The sequence below is a fragment of the Salmo salar genome, unplaced genomic scaffold (assembly GCF_905237065.1).
Source record: "Salmo salar unplaced genomic scaffold, Ssal_v3.1, whole genome shotgun sequence".
In the NCBI taxonomy this organism is placed as follows: Eukaryota; Metazoa; Chordata; class Actinopteri; order Salmoniformes; family Salmonidae; genus Salmo; species Salmo salar.
In genome coordinates, this window is record NW_025547005.1 from 58521 (window position 1) to 74575 (window position 16055).

Genomic DNA, 16055 nt, shown 5'->3' on the forward strand with positions numbered 1-16055 from the left:
AATAAATCCATGTACTATAGTCTACCTACACCATCACAATAAATCCATGTAATATAGTCTACCTACACCATCACAATAAATCCATGTAATATAGTCTACCTACACCATCACAATAAATCCATGTAATATAGTCTACCTACACCATCACAATAAATCCATGTAATATAGTCTACCTACACCATCACAATAAATCCATGTAATATAGTCTACCTACACCATCACAATAAATCCATGTAATATAGTCTACCTACACCATCACAATAAATCCATGTAATATAGCCTACACCACCAGAATAAATCCATGTAATATAGTCTACCTACACCTTCACAATAAATCCATGTAATATAGTCTACCTACACCATCACAATAAATCCATGTAATATAGTCTACCTACACCATCACAATAAATCCATGTAATATAGTCTACCTACACCATCACAATAAATCCATGTAATATAGTCTACCTACACCATCACAATAAATCCATGTAATATAGTCTACACCATCACAATAAATCCATGTAATATAGTCTACACCTTCACAATAAATCCATGTAATATAGTCTACCTACACCATCACAATAAATCCATGTAATATAGTCTACCTACACCATCACAATAAATCCATGTAATATAGTCTACACCATCACAATAAATCCATGTAATATAGTCTACACCATCACAATAAATCCATGTAATATAGTCTACCTACACCATCACAATAAATCCATGTAATATAGTCTACCTACACCATCACAATAAATCCATGTAATATATTCTACACCTTCACAATAAATCCATGTAATATAGTCTACCTACACCATCACAATAAATCCATGTAATATAGTCTACCTACACCATCACAATAAATCCATGTAATATAGTCTACACCATCACAATAAATCCATGTAATATAGTCTACCTACACCATCACAATAAATCCATGTAATATAGCTACTACACCATCACAATAAATCCATGTAATATAGTCTACACCATCACAATAAATCCATGTAATATAGTCTACCTACACCATCACAATAAATCCATGTAATATAGTCTACCTACACCATCACAATAAATCCATGTAATATATTCTACACCTTCACAATAAATCCATGTAATATAGTCTACCTACACCATCACAATAAATCCATGTAATATAGTCTACCTACACCATCACAATAAATCCATGTAATATAGACTACCTACACAATCACAATAAATCCATGTAATATAGTCTACCTACACCATCACAATAAATCCATGTAATATAGTCTACCTACACCATCACAATAAATCCATGTAATATAGTCTACCTACACAATCACAATAAATCCATGTAATATAGTCTACCTACACCATCACAATAAATCCATGTAATATAGTCTACACCTTCACAATAAATCCATGTAATATAGTCTACCTACACCATCACAATAAATCCATGTAATATAGTCTACACCATCACAATAAATCCATGTAATATAGTCTACCTACACCATCACAATAAATCCATGTAATATAGCCTACACCATCACAATAAATCCATGTAATATAGTCCACACCATCACAATAAATCCATGTAATATAGTCTACCTACACCATCACAATAAATCCATGTAATATAGTCTACCTACACCATCACAATAAATCCATGTAATATAGTCTGCCTACACCATCACAATAAATCCATGTAATATAGCCTACACCACCAGAATAAATCCATGTAATATAGTCTACCTACACCTTCACAATAAATCCATGTAATATAGTCTACCTACACCATCACAATAAATCCATGTAATATAGTCTACCTACACCATCACAATAAATCCATGTAATATAGTCTACCTACACCATCACAATAAATCCATGTAATATAGTCTACCTACACCATCACAATAAATCCATGTAATATAGTCTACACCATCACAATAAATCAATGTAATATAGTCTACACCTTCACAATAAATCCATGTAATATAGTCTACCTACACCATCACAATAAATCCATGTAATATAGTCTACACCATCACAATAAATCCATGTAATATAGTCTACACCATCACAATAAATCCATGTAATATAGTCTACACCATCACAATAAATCCATGTAATATAGTCTACCTACACCATCACAATAAATCCATGTAATATAGTCTACCTACACCATCACAATAAATCCATGTAATATAGTCTACACCATCACAATAAATCCATGTAATATAGTCTACCTACACCATCACAATAAATCCATGTAATATAGTCCTACACCATCACAATAAATCCATGTAATATAGTCTACCTACACAATCACAATAAATCCATGTAATATAGTCTACCTACACCATCACAATAAATCCATGTAATATAGTCTACCTACACCATCACAATAAATCCATGTAATATAGTCTACCTACACCATCACAATAAATCCATGTAATATAGCCTACACCATCAGAATAAATCCATGTAATATAGTCTACCTACACCATCACAATAAATCCATGTAATATAGTCTACCTACACCATCACAATAAATCCATGTAATATAGTCTACCTACACAATCACAATAAATCCATGTAATATAGTCTACCTACACCATCACAATAAATCCATGTAATATAGTCTACCTACACAATCACAATAAATCCATGTAATATAGTCTACCTACACCATCACAATAAATCCATGTAATATAGTCTACACCTTCACAATAAATCCATGTAATATAGTCTACCTACACCATCACAATAAATCCATGTAATATAGCCTACACCATCACAATAAATCCATGTAATATAGTCACACCATCACAATAAATCCATGTAATATAGTCTACACCTTCACAATAAATCCATGTAATATTGTCTACCTACACCATCACAATAAATCCATGTAATATAGCCTACACCATCACAATAAATCCATGTAATATAGTCTACACCATCACAATAAATCCATGTAATATAGTCTACACCATCACAATAAATCCATGTAATATAGTCTACCTACACCATCACAATAAATCCATGTAATATAGTCTACCTACACCATCACAATAAATCCATGTAATGTAGTCTACACCATCACAATAAATCCATGTAATATAGTCTACACCATCACAATAAATCCATGTAATATAGTCTACACCATCACAATAAATCCATGTAATATAGTCTACCTACACCATCACAATAAATCCATGTAATATAGTCTACACCTTCACAATAAATCCATGTAATATAGTCTACACCATCACAATAAATCCATGTAATATAGTCTACACCATCACAATAAATCCAGGTAATATAGTCTACACCATCACAATAAATCCATGTAATATAGTCTACCTACACCATCACAATAAATCCATGTAATATAGTCTACCTACACCATCACAATAAATCCATGTAATATAGTCTACCTACACCATCACAATAAATCCATTATTTATTATTAGACAGGTCTAAAGAAACATGATATGAAGAAAATGTAGTCTATTTCAGAAGAACAGAATAGCATCCTCTGAGTTGTCCTTATCTTATTAGGCCCTGATCTGGCTGTGCCATATGGCTGTGGGCTACACTAGTTCATGGGGTGGCAGGTAGCCTAGTGGTTAGAGCCAGTAACTGAAAGGTTGCTGGATCGAATCCCTGAGCTGACAAGGTAAAATTCTGTTTTTCTGCCCCTGAACAAGGGAGTTAACCCACTGTTCTCTGGTAGGCCGTCATTGTAAATAAGAATTTGTTCTTAACTGACTTGCCTGGTTAAATAAAACATTTTGCAGATAAGATTTGCTTAGAATTCCAAGGCAATATTTTATAGTATGAAGAATACAATTGAACATAGCTGAATAGAAAGGATATTTTCTCCAAACTATTTGAGGGAGTGCGCACATGCAGCTATTCTGTGTTGAGCGGTTAACAAAGAAATGGGTACTCCTATATGCTTCATTTAGAGTTATTAATGTAACCTACATCACCCTGTCCAGACCCACCTGCTCACACCCCCATATTCATCCCCTACATCACCCTGGCTAGACCCACCTGCTCACACCCCCATATTCATCCCCTACATCACCCTGTCCAGACCCACCTGCTCACACCCCCATATTCATCCCCTACATCACCCTGTCCAGACCCACCTGCTCACACCCCCATATTCATCCCCTACATCACCCTGTCCAGACCCACCTGCTCACACCCCCATATTCATCCCCTACATCACCCTGTCCAGACCCACCTGCTCACACCCCCATATTCATCCCCTACATCACCCTGCCCAGACCCACCTGCTCACACCCCCATATTCATCCCCTACATCACCCTGTCCAGACCCACCTGCTCACACCCCCATATTCATCCCCTACATCACCCTGTCCAGACCCACCTGCTCACACCCCCATATTCATCCCCTACATCACCCTGTCCAGACCCACCTGCTCACACCCCCATATTCATCCCCTACATCACCCTGTCCAGACCCACCTGCTCACACCCCCATATTCATCCCCTACATCACCCTGTCTAGACCCACCTGCTCACACCCCCATATTCATCCCCTACATCACCCTGTCCAGACCCACCTGCTCACACCCCCATATTCATCCCCTACATCACCCTGTCCAGACCCACCTGCTCACACCCCCATATTCATCCCCTACATCACCCTGTCTAGACCCACCTGCTCACACCCCCATATTCATCCCCTACATCACCCTGTCCAGACCCACCTGCTCACACCTCCATCTCCAGCGCCCGCATCACTCTCCGCCACATGGCCTCAAACTGCACCATTTTGTTTCTCTACGTCGCCCATACGCACATTCAACATTAGGATAATAAAGCATTTAAAGGATGACATTGGTTGATTTTAATACTTCTGACAGCACATTTATAATACCACCCATAACTTCTGGACTTTTTAACATTCACAGAAGGCACGGATTATTACAACCTAATGAAAAATGAACCTGTTAATCTAATTTAAACCTGTGGGTTTAACCTAATGAATAAATGATTGTATTGAAGATAGAAGCCGTCTCTTAATGAGTTCTGAGAGCCTAGCCGTTACCCAACAAAATATTAATTTATTTAGCCTAATTGTTTTTATGACTACAGACAGTAGGCTATTATTCCTACAATAGAAATATACATTTCTACAATGTAAATCCAAGATTTCCCATTTCTACCTCAATACCCAGAACCCCAAGTCCAGAACAGACTATGGGAGGAGCACAGTACTACATAGAGCCATGACTACATGGATCTCTATTCCACATCAGGTAACTGATGACAGCAGTAAAATTAGATTAAAAAAAACAGATTAAAAAAACCATTTTATGGAACAGTGGGGACTGTGAAGCAACACAAACATAGACACACACACACACACACACACACACGATAACATACATACATACACATGGATTTAGTACTGTAGATATGTGGTAGTGGTGGAGTAGGGGCCTGAGGGCACACAGTGCGTTGTGAAATCTGTGAATGTATTGTAATGTTTTAAAACTGTATAAGCTGCCTTAATTTTGCTGGACCCCAGGAAGAGTAGCTGCTGCTTTGACAGGAACTATTGAGGATCCTTAACAAATACTAATAATACAAAAAATATCACAGACCAGATTAGCCCTGATGAAAAATGCATCATACCCTACAAATATATTAATTTATTATTCATTATTATAATTAATTAAAAGCATTATAATTGTATAAAAGCCCCTTAGATATTAATTTCGAATCGTCGAATCCTCTAAATTTGATGGCACCGGAAGAAATGGCAGCAGTGTTATGGCGCCTAACCAGTTGTGTTACTATGTGGGGTTTTTCACATTATTTGTAACTAATTTTGTACATAATGTTTCTGCCGTATCTTATGGCAAAAAAAAGAGCTTCTGGATATCAGGACAGAGATCATTCACCTCGGACTAGAGTAAGATTTTTTGTTCAACAAGCAGGATGCACAGGATGTACTTCGGACACCCGACAAGGCCAACATCCCCGTCATTTTGCAGGAGAAAGAGACGCAGGTACAGAGGCCTCGTAAGGATCCACCGATGGCGAGTGGAAAATCTTTCCTTACCATCAATATTACTCGCCAACGTACAATCATTGGACAATAAATTAGACGAGGTAAGACCAAAAATATCCTATCAACGGGACATCAAAAACTGTATCTTATTTTTCACCGAGTCGTGGCTGAATGACGACATGTAAAACATTCAGCTAGCGGGATATACACTGCACCGGCTAGAGAGGCTAGAGAGAACAGCTGGTAAGAAGTGTGGTTCACGAAATCTAAGGAAGTGTCTAGGTTTTGCTCGCCTGAAGTAGAGTATCTCATGATAAGCTGTAGACCACACTATTTGCCAATAGAGTTTATGTATCTATTTTTTTTTGTGGCTGTTTATTTACCACCACAGACAGACACTGGCACTAAGACAGCACTCAGTCAGCTGTATAAGGAAATAAGCAAACAGGAAACCACTCACCCAGAGGCGGCGCTCCTAGTGGCCGGAGACTTTAACGCAGGGAAACTTAAATCAGTTTTTCCTCATTTCCATCAGAATGTTAATGCATAACTGAAGGGGAAAGAATTCGACATCACCTTGACTCCACACACAGAGATGTGTACAAAGCTCTCCCTCACCCTCCAATTGGCAAATCTGACCATAACTATTAACTTCTATCCTCCTGATTTCTGTTCAAAAGCAAAAATTACTCGGTCTATAAAAAAGTGGTCAGATGAAGCAGATACTAAGCTTCAGGACTGTTCTGCTATCACAGACTGGAATATGTTCTGGGATTCTTCCGATGGCAAGGAGGAGTACACCACAGTGATGAAGTCACTGGCTTCATCAATAAGTGCATCTTTCATCACATTCCCAGTGGGTCAGAAGTTTACATACACTCAATTAGTATTTGGTAGCATTGCCTTTAAATTGTTTAACTTGGGTCAAACGTTTCAGGTAGCATACCACAAGCTTCCCACAATAAGTTGGGTGAATTTTGGCCCATTCTTCCTGACAGAGCTGATGTAACTGAGTCAGGTTTGTAGGCCTCCTTGCTCGCACACGCTTTTCCAGTTCTGCTCACAAATTGTCTATAGGATTGAGGTCAGGGCTTTGTGATGGCCACTCCAATACCTTGTCCTAAAGCCATTTTGCCACAACTTTGGAAGTATGCTTGGGGTTATTGTCCATTTGGAAGACCTATTTGCGACCAAGCTTTAACTTCCTGACTGATGTCTTGAGATGTTGCTTCAATATATCCACATAATTGTCCTTTCTCATGATGCCATCTATTTTGTGAAGTGCACCAGTACCTCCTGCAGCAAAGCACCCCCACAACATGATGCTGCCCCCCCGTGCTTCACGGTTGGGATGGTGTTCTTCGGCTTGCAAGCCTCCCCCTTTTCCCTCCAAACATAACGATGGTCATTATGGCCAAACAGTTCTATTTTTGTTTCATCAGACCAGAGGACATTTCTCCAAAAAGTATGATCTTTGTCCCCATGTGCAGTTGCAAACCGTAGTCTGGCTTTCTTTATGGCGGTTTTGGAGCAGTGGCTTCTTCCTTGCTGAGCGGCCTTACAGGTTATGTCGATATAGGCCTCGTTTTACAGTGGATATATATTTTGTACCTGTTTCCTCCAGCATCTTCACAAGGTCCTTTGCTGTTTTTCTGGGATTGATTTTGCACTTTTCGCACCAAACTACATTCATCTCTAGGAGACAGAACGCGTCTCCTTCCTGAATGGTATGACGGCTGCATGGTCCCATGGTGTTATTACTTGCGTACTATTGTTTGTACAGATGAACGTGGTACCTTCAGGCGTTTGGAAATTGCTTCCAAGGATGAACCAGACTTGTGGAGGACTACAATTATTTTTCTGAGGTCTTGGCTGATTTCTTTTGATTTTCCCATGATGTCAAGCAAAGAGGCACTGAGTTTGAAGGTAGGCCTTGAAATACATCCACAGGTACAGCTCCAACTGACTCAAATTATGTAAATTCAGAAGCTTCTAAAGCCATGACATAATTTTCTGGAATTTTGTATGTAAACTTCGGACCCACTGGAATTGTGATACAGTGAATTATAAGTGAAATAATCTCTCTGTAAACAATTGTTGGAAAAATTACTTTTGTCATGCACACAGCAGATGTCCTAACCGACTTGCCAAAACTATAGTTTGTTAACAAGAAATTTGTGGAGTGGTTGAAAAACGAGTTTTAATGACTCCAACATAAGTGGATGTAAACTTCCCACTTCAGCTGTATATACACGCATTTACACTACCGCTCAAAAGTTTGTGGTCACTTAGAAATGTCCTTGTTTTTGAAAGAAAATGAATTTTTTGGTCCATTAAAATAACATCAAATTGATCAGAAATACAGTGTAGACATTGTTAATGTTGTAAATTACTATTGTAGCTTGAAATGGCAGATTTTTTTTATGGAATATCTACATAGGCGTACAGAGGCCCATTATCAGCAACCATCAGTCCTGTGTTCCAATGGCACATTGTGTTAGCTAATCCAAGATTATCATTTTAAAAGGCTAATTGATCATTAGAAAACCCTTTTGCAATTATTTTAGCACAGCTGAAAACTGTTGTTCTGATTAAAGCAGCAATAAAACTGGCCTTCTTTAGAATCGTTGAGTATCTGGAGCATCAGCATTTGTGGGTTCGATTACAGGCTCAAAATGGCCAGAAACAAAGAACTTTCTTCTCAAACTCGTACAATCTATTCTTGTCCTGATAAATGAAGACTATTCCATGCGCGAAATTGCCAAGAAACTGAAGATCTCATACAACGCTGTGTACTACTCCCTTCACAGAACAGCGCAAACTGGCTCTAACCAGAATAGAAAGAGGAGTTGGAGGCCCTGGTGCACAACTGAGCAAGAGGACAAGTACATTAGTGTGTCTAGTTTGAGAAACAGACGCCTCACAAATCCTCAACTGGCAGCTTCATTAAATATTTACTACAAAACACCAGTCTCAACGTCAACAGTGAAGTGGCGACTCCGGGATGCTGGCCTTCAAGGCAGAGTTCCAATCTTCCTCTGTCCAGTGTCTGTGTTCTTTTGCCCATCTAAATCTTTTCTTTTTATTGGCCAGTCTGCCTAGAAGGCCAGCATCCCGTTTCAAAAACAAGGACATTTCTAAGTGACCCCAAACTTTTGAACAGTAGTGTCCTTACATACCCTAACCAGAAGTAACCGTACGTACATTTCCCAACCAGAAGCCATGGATTACAGACAACATCCATACTGAGCTAAAAGGGTAGAGCTGCCGCTTTCAAGGTGCGGGACTCTAACCCGGAAGCTTATACGAAATCCTGCTATGCCCTCAAACAGGAAAAACACCAATACAGGACTAAGATTGAATCGTACTACACCGGATCCAACGCTCATCGGATGTGGCAGGGCCTGCAAACTATTACAGACTACAAAGGGAAGCACAGCCGCAAGCTGCCCAGTGACACGAGCCTACCAGACAAGCTATATCACTTCTATGCTCGCTTCGAGGCAAGCAACACTGAGGCATGCATGAGAGCATCAGCTGTTCCAGTTGACTGTGTGATCACGCTCTCCGTAGCCGACGTGTGTAAGACCTTTAAACAGGTCAACATTCACAAGGCCGCAGGGCCAGACGGATTACCTGGACAGGTGCTCCGGGTATGTGCTGACCAACTAGCATGCGTCTTCACTGACATTTTCAACATGTCCCTGACTGAGTCTGTAATACCAACATGCTTCAAGCAGACCACCATAGTCCCTGTGCCCAAGAGCACTAATGTAACCTGCCTAAATGACTACAGACACGTAGCACTCACGTCCGTAACCATGAAATGCTTTGAAAGGCTGGTAATGGCCCATATTAACACCATTATCCCAGAAACCCTAGACCCACTACAATTTGCATACCGCCCCAACAGATCCGCAGATGATGCAATCTCTATTGCACTCCACACTGCCCTTTCCCACCTGGACAAAAGGAACACCTACGTGAGAATGCTATTCATTGACTACAGCTCAGTGTTCAACACCATAGTACCCTCAAAGCTCATCACTAAGCTAAGGACCCTGGGACTAAACACCTCCCTCTGCAACTGGATCCTGGACTTCCTGACGGGCTGCCCCCAGGTGGTGAGGGTAGGTAACAACACATCTGCCATGCTGATCCTCAACACTGAGGCCCCTCAGGGGTGCGTGCTGAGTCCCCTCCTGTACTCCCTGTTCACTCATGACTGCACGGCCAGGCATGACTCTAACACCATCAAATCAAATCAAATTTATTTATATAGCCCTTCGTACATCAGCTGATATCTCAAAGTGCTCTACAGAAACCCAGCCTAAAACCCCAAACAGCAAGCAATGCATGTGAAAGAAGCACGTGAAAGAAGCACCATCATTACGTTTGCTGACAACATAACGGTGGTAGACCTGATCACCGACAAGGATGAGACAGCCTATAGGGAGGTGGTCAGAGACCTGGCAGCGTGGTACCAGGACAACAACCTCTCCCTCAATGTGAGCAAGACAAAGGAGCTGATTGTGGACTACAGGAAAAGGAGGGCCGAACACGCCACCATTCACATCGACGGGGCTGCAGTGGAGCAGGTCGAGAGTTTCAAGTTCCTTGGTGTCCACATCACCAACAAGGTCCAAACACACCAAGACCTACGTGAAGGGGGTATCATCGGATGGGGCCACAGTGTCTTCTGATCCCTCCTGTCTCAGCCTCCAGTATTTATGCTGCAGTCGTTTATGTGTCGGCGGGCTAGGGTCAGTCTGTTACATCTGGAGTATTTCTCGTCTTATCCGGTGTCCTGTGTGTATTTAAATATGCTCTCTCTAATTCTCTCTTTCTCTCTTTCTGTCTTTCTCTCGGAGGACCTGAGCCCTAGGACCATGCCTCAGGACTACCTGGTATGATGACTCCTTGCTGTCCCCAGTCCACCTGGCCGTGCTGCTGCTCCAGTTTCAACTGTTCTGCCTGCGGCTATGGAACCCTGACCTGTTCACCGGACGTGCTTGTTGCACCCTCGACAACTACTATGATTATTATTATTTGACCATGCTGGTCATTTATGAACATTTTAGCATTTTAACATCTTGACTATGTTCTGTTATAATATCCACCCTGCACAGCCAGAAGAGGACTGGCCACCCCTCATAGCCTGGTTCCTCTCTAGGTTTCTTCCTAGGTTTTTGGCCTTTCTAGGGAGTTTTTCCTAGGGAGTTTTTCCTAGCCACCGTGCTTCTTTCACATGCTTTGCTTGCTGTTTGGGGTTTTAGGCTGGGTTTCTGTACAGCACTTTGAGAATATCAGCTGATGTACGAAGGGCTATATAAAAAGAAATTTGATTTGATATTGATTTGAAGAGGGCACGACAATGCTTTTTCCCCCTCAGGAGACTGAAAAGATTTGGCATGGGTCCTCAGATCCTCAAAAAGTGCTACAGCTGCACCATCGAGAGCATCCTGACCGGTTGCCTCACCGCCTGGTATGGCAACTGCTCAGCATCTGACCGTAAGGATCTACAGAGGGTAGTGCGTACGGACCAGTACATCACTGGGGCCAAGCTTCCTGACATCCAGGACCTATTGACTAGGCGGTGTCAAAGGAAGGCCCACATTTTTTTAAAGACCCAAATCATAGACTGTTCTCTCTGCTCCCGCACGGCAAGCGGTACCGGAGCGCCAAGTCTTGCACCAAAAGGCTCCTTAACAGCTTCTATCCCCAAGCCGTAAGACTGCTGAACTATTAATCCACCCAGACTATTTACAATGACTGACCCCCCCTTTGTTTTTACACTGCTGCTACTCGCTGTTTATTATCCATGCAGTCACTTTACAAATTACCTTGACTAATCGACTCGCTACCGATACTTCCTGTATATAGCCTCAGTTATGTATTTTTATTTATTTTTAATTCATTTATCTCACTTTATTTAGTAAATATTTTCTTAACCAACAATGCAGTTCAAGAAAGAGTTAAGTGGATAGGGGGCAGTATTTTCACGGCCGGATAAAAAACGTACCCGATTTAATCTGGTTACTACTCTTGCCCAGAAACTAGAATATGCATATAATTAGTAGATTTCGATAGAAAACACTCTAAAGTTTCTAAAACTGTTTGAATGGTGTCTGAGTATAACATAACTCATATGGCAGGCAAAAACCTGAGAAGATTCCATGCAGGAAGTGGCCTGTCTGACAATTTGTAGTCCTTCTGTTGCATCTCTATCAAATTACAGCATCTGAGCTGTTACGTGACACTTTCTAAGGCTTCCATTGGCTCTCTAAAGCCGCCAGAAAGTGGAATGACGCATCTCCTGTCTCTGGGCAGATAACAGGAGCAGAGTTTGTAAGTGGTCTGCCTGGGGACAGAGAGACTGGAAATGCGCATTCACGAGACCTCGCCATTTTTTTCTTTCCCTCTTTGAATGAATACAACGTTGTCCGGTTGGAATATTATCGCTATTTTACGAGAAAAATAGCATAAAAATTGATTTTAAACAGCGTTTGATATGCTTCTAAGTACGGTAATGGAATATTTAGATTTTTTTTTGTCACGAAATGTGCTCGCGCGTTACACTTTGGATAGTGACCTGAACGCACGAACAAAACGGAGCTATTTGAATATAACTATGGATTATTTGGAACCAAAACAATATTTGTTGTTGAAGTAGAAGTCCTGGGAGTGCATTCTGACGAAGAACAGCAAAGGTAATCCAATTTTTCTAATAGTAATTCTGAGTTTAGGTTGCCCCGAAGTTGGCGGGTGTCTGAATAGCTAGCCTGTGATGGCTGAGCTATGTACTCAGAATATTGCAAAATATTTGTTATGTATTTTGTCAACGTTTATGATGAGTAATTTAGTAAATTCACCAGAAGTTTTCGGTGGGTATGCTAGTTCTGAACATCACATGCTAATGTAAAAAGCTGTTTTGTGATATAAATATGAACTTGATTGAACAAAACATGCATGTATTGTATAACATAATGTCCTAGGAGTGTCATCTGATGAAGATCATGCTTGCTTTGAAAATGGCTGTGTGACTATTTTTGGCTGGGTACTCTCCTGACATAATCTAATGTTTTGCTTTCGCTGTAAAGCCTTTTTGAAATCGGACAATGTGGTTGGATTAACGAGTCTTATCTTTCAAATGGTGTAAAATAGTCATATGTTTGAGAAATTGAAGTTATAGCATTTTGTATTTCGCGCCACGCTCTACCATTGGATATTTGGCGAGGCGTTCCGCTAGCGAAATGTCTGTCCTCAACAGGTTTTAAGGGCTTGCAAGTAAGCATGTGACTAATAATTATAAAATATAATTATTTTATTTAAATTATTTATTATTATTATGATTATATTAAATAATTTATTTGATTTGACTTTGAAGAATCTCAAATATATTTTGATTTGTTTAACACTTTTCTTGTTACTACATGATTCCATACGTGTTAAGTCATAGTGTGTTTTGTTTTATGTTTTTGACAGCCAGTAGATGCCATGTTTAAATTGGAGAAGGCAACGCATTTAAGCTGATTATGTTGTGAAATGGAAGTTGTTTTCTGTTGGTGGTGTGCAAACTTCAACAACAAAAAATATAGGATATATTTGTTGTCTTAAGGGGGAAGGTGATACACGCTTTGGTTTTTTCCATTTCTGTTTTGAGGTTGCAACTTTAGCAAGTATAACTCGTCACCTCGTTAGTCAGTATGTGTTACACCTGTGCCCCACCTAAGTTTGGTGGGATTTTCTTTTGTTTGCCTCTTCTTGGACAAATGTAGTGGACACTCACGGTGGGTGTCTTTCAGGTCCCAGTTGTTGTTGTTGCGAGTCAATTGTCAGGGGACACCCTCATAGTGTCTCTCAGAACAGGGGACACCCTCATAGTGTCTCTCAGAACAGGGGACACCCCCCCCCCTCATAGTGTCTTTCAGAACAGGGGACACCCCCATAGTGTCTTTCAGAACAGGGGACACCCCCATAGTGTCTCTCAGAACAGGGGACACCCCCATAGTGTCTATCAGAACAGGGGACACCCCCATAGTGTCTATCAGAACAGGGGACACCCCCATAGTGTCTCTCAGAACAGGGGACACCCCCATAGTGTCTTTCAGAACATGGGACACCCCCATAGTGTCTATCAGAACAGGGGACACCCCCATAGTGTCTTTCAGAACAGGGGACACCCCCATAGTGTCTTTCAGAACAGGGGACACCCCCATAGTGTCTTTCAGAACAGGGGACACCCCCATAGTGTCTTTCAGAACAGGGGACACCCCCATAGTGTCTATCAGAACAGGGGACACCCCCATAGTGTCTTTCAGAACAGGGGACCACCCCCCCATAGTGTCTCTCAGAACAGGGGACCCCCCCATAGTGTCTTTCAGAACAGGGGACCCCCCCATAGTGTCTTTCAGAACAGGGGACACCCCCATAGTGTCTATCAGAACAGGGGACACCCCCATAGTGTCTTTCAGAACAGGGGACACCCCCCATAGTGTCTCTCAGAACAGGGGACACCCCCCCATAGTGTCTATCAGAACAGGGGACACCCCCATAGTGTCTTTCAGAACAGGGGACACCCCCCCATAGTGTCTATCAGAACAGGGGACACCCCCATAGTGTCTTTCAGAACAGGGGACACCCCCATAGTGTCTATCAGAACAGGGGACACCCCCATAGTGTCTATCAGAACAGGGGACACCCCCATAGTGTCTATCAGAACAGGGGACCCCCCATAGTGTCTTTCAGAACAGGGGACACCCCCATAGTGTCTTTCAGAACAGGGGACACCCCCATAGTGTCTATCAGAACAGGGGACACCCCCATAGTGTCTTTCAGAACAGGGGACACCCCCCCATAGTGTCTCTCAGAACAGGGGACACCCCCCCATAGTGTCTATCAGAACAGGGGACACCCCCCCCCATAGTGTCTCTCAGAACAGGGGACACCCCCCCCATAGTGTCTATCAGAACAGGGGACACCCCCCCATAGTGTCTTTCAGAACAGGGGACACCCCCCATAGTGTCTCTCAGAACAGGGGACACCCCCCCCATAGTGTCTATCAGAACAGGGGACACCCCCCATAGTGTCTTTCAGAACAGGGGACACCCCCCCCATAGTGTCTATCAGAACAGGGGACACCCCCCCCATAGTGTCTATCAGAACAGGGGACACCCCCCCCATAGTGTCTATCAGAACAGGGGACACCCCCCCCATAGTGTCTATCAGAACAGGGGACACCCCCCCCCATAGTGTCTATCAGAACAGGGGACACCCCCCATAGTGTCTTCAGAACAGGGGACACCCCCCCCATAGTGTCTTTCAGAACAGGGGACACCCCCCCCCCATAGTGTCTATCAGAACAGGGGACACCCCCATAGTGTCTTTCAGAACACCTAGAACCCCACCTGTTCCATGGTTGTTGTCAGTGACCCTTTGTTATTTCCCCCCTTCTGTTTGTTGGCAGATGTTCTTGCTGGGGAACAGTCTGCTACTTTTGTGAAGAAAAAAACAACATTTATTTCAGTTAGGGATTTTTTCCTAAACATTAACGATCCCAATTTAATTTTAAAATGTACACCCCTTTGGTGGTTAATGTGGTCTGTTCCAATTGAACTCACGTTTGAATCCTAAATGGCACTCTATACCCTTCATAGTGCACTACTTTGGACCAAAGACCTATAGGCCCTGGTCAAACGTAGTGCACTATATATGGAATATGGTGCCAATTGGAATGCAAGATTCTCTATTACACATCAGGTAAACATGTTCTTCTGTTAGCTACATACTGGATGAATGAGGTAAACATGTTCTGTTAGCTACATACTGGATGAATGAGGTAAACGTGTTCTTCTGTTAGCTACATACTGGATGAATGAGGTAAACATGTTCTTCTGTTAGCTACATACTGGATGAATGAGGTAAACATGTTCTGTTAGCTACATACTGGATGAATGAGGTAAACATGTTCTGTTAGCTACATACTGGATGAATGAGGTAAACGTGT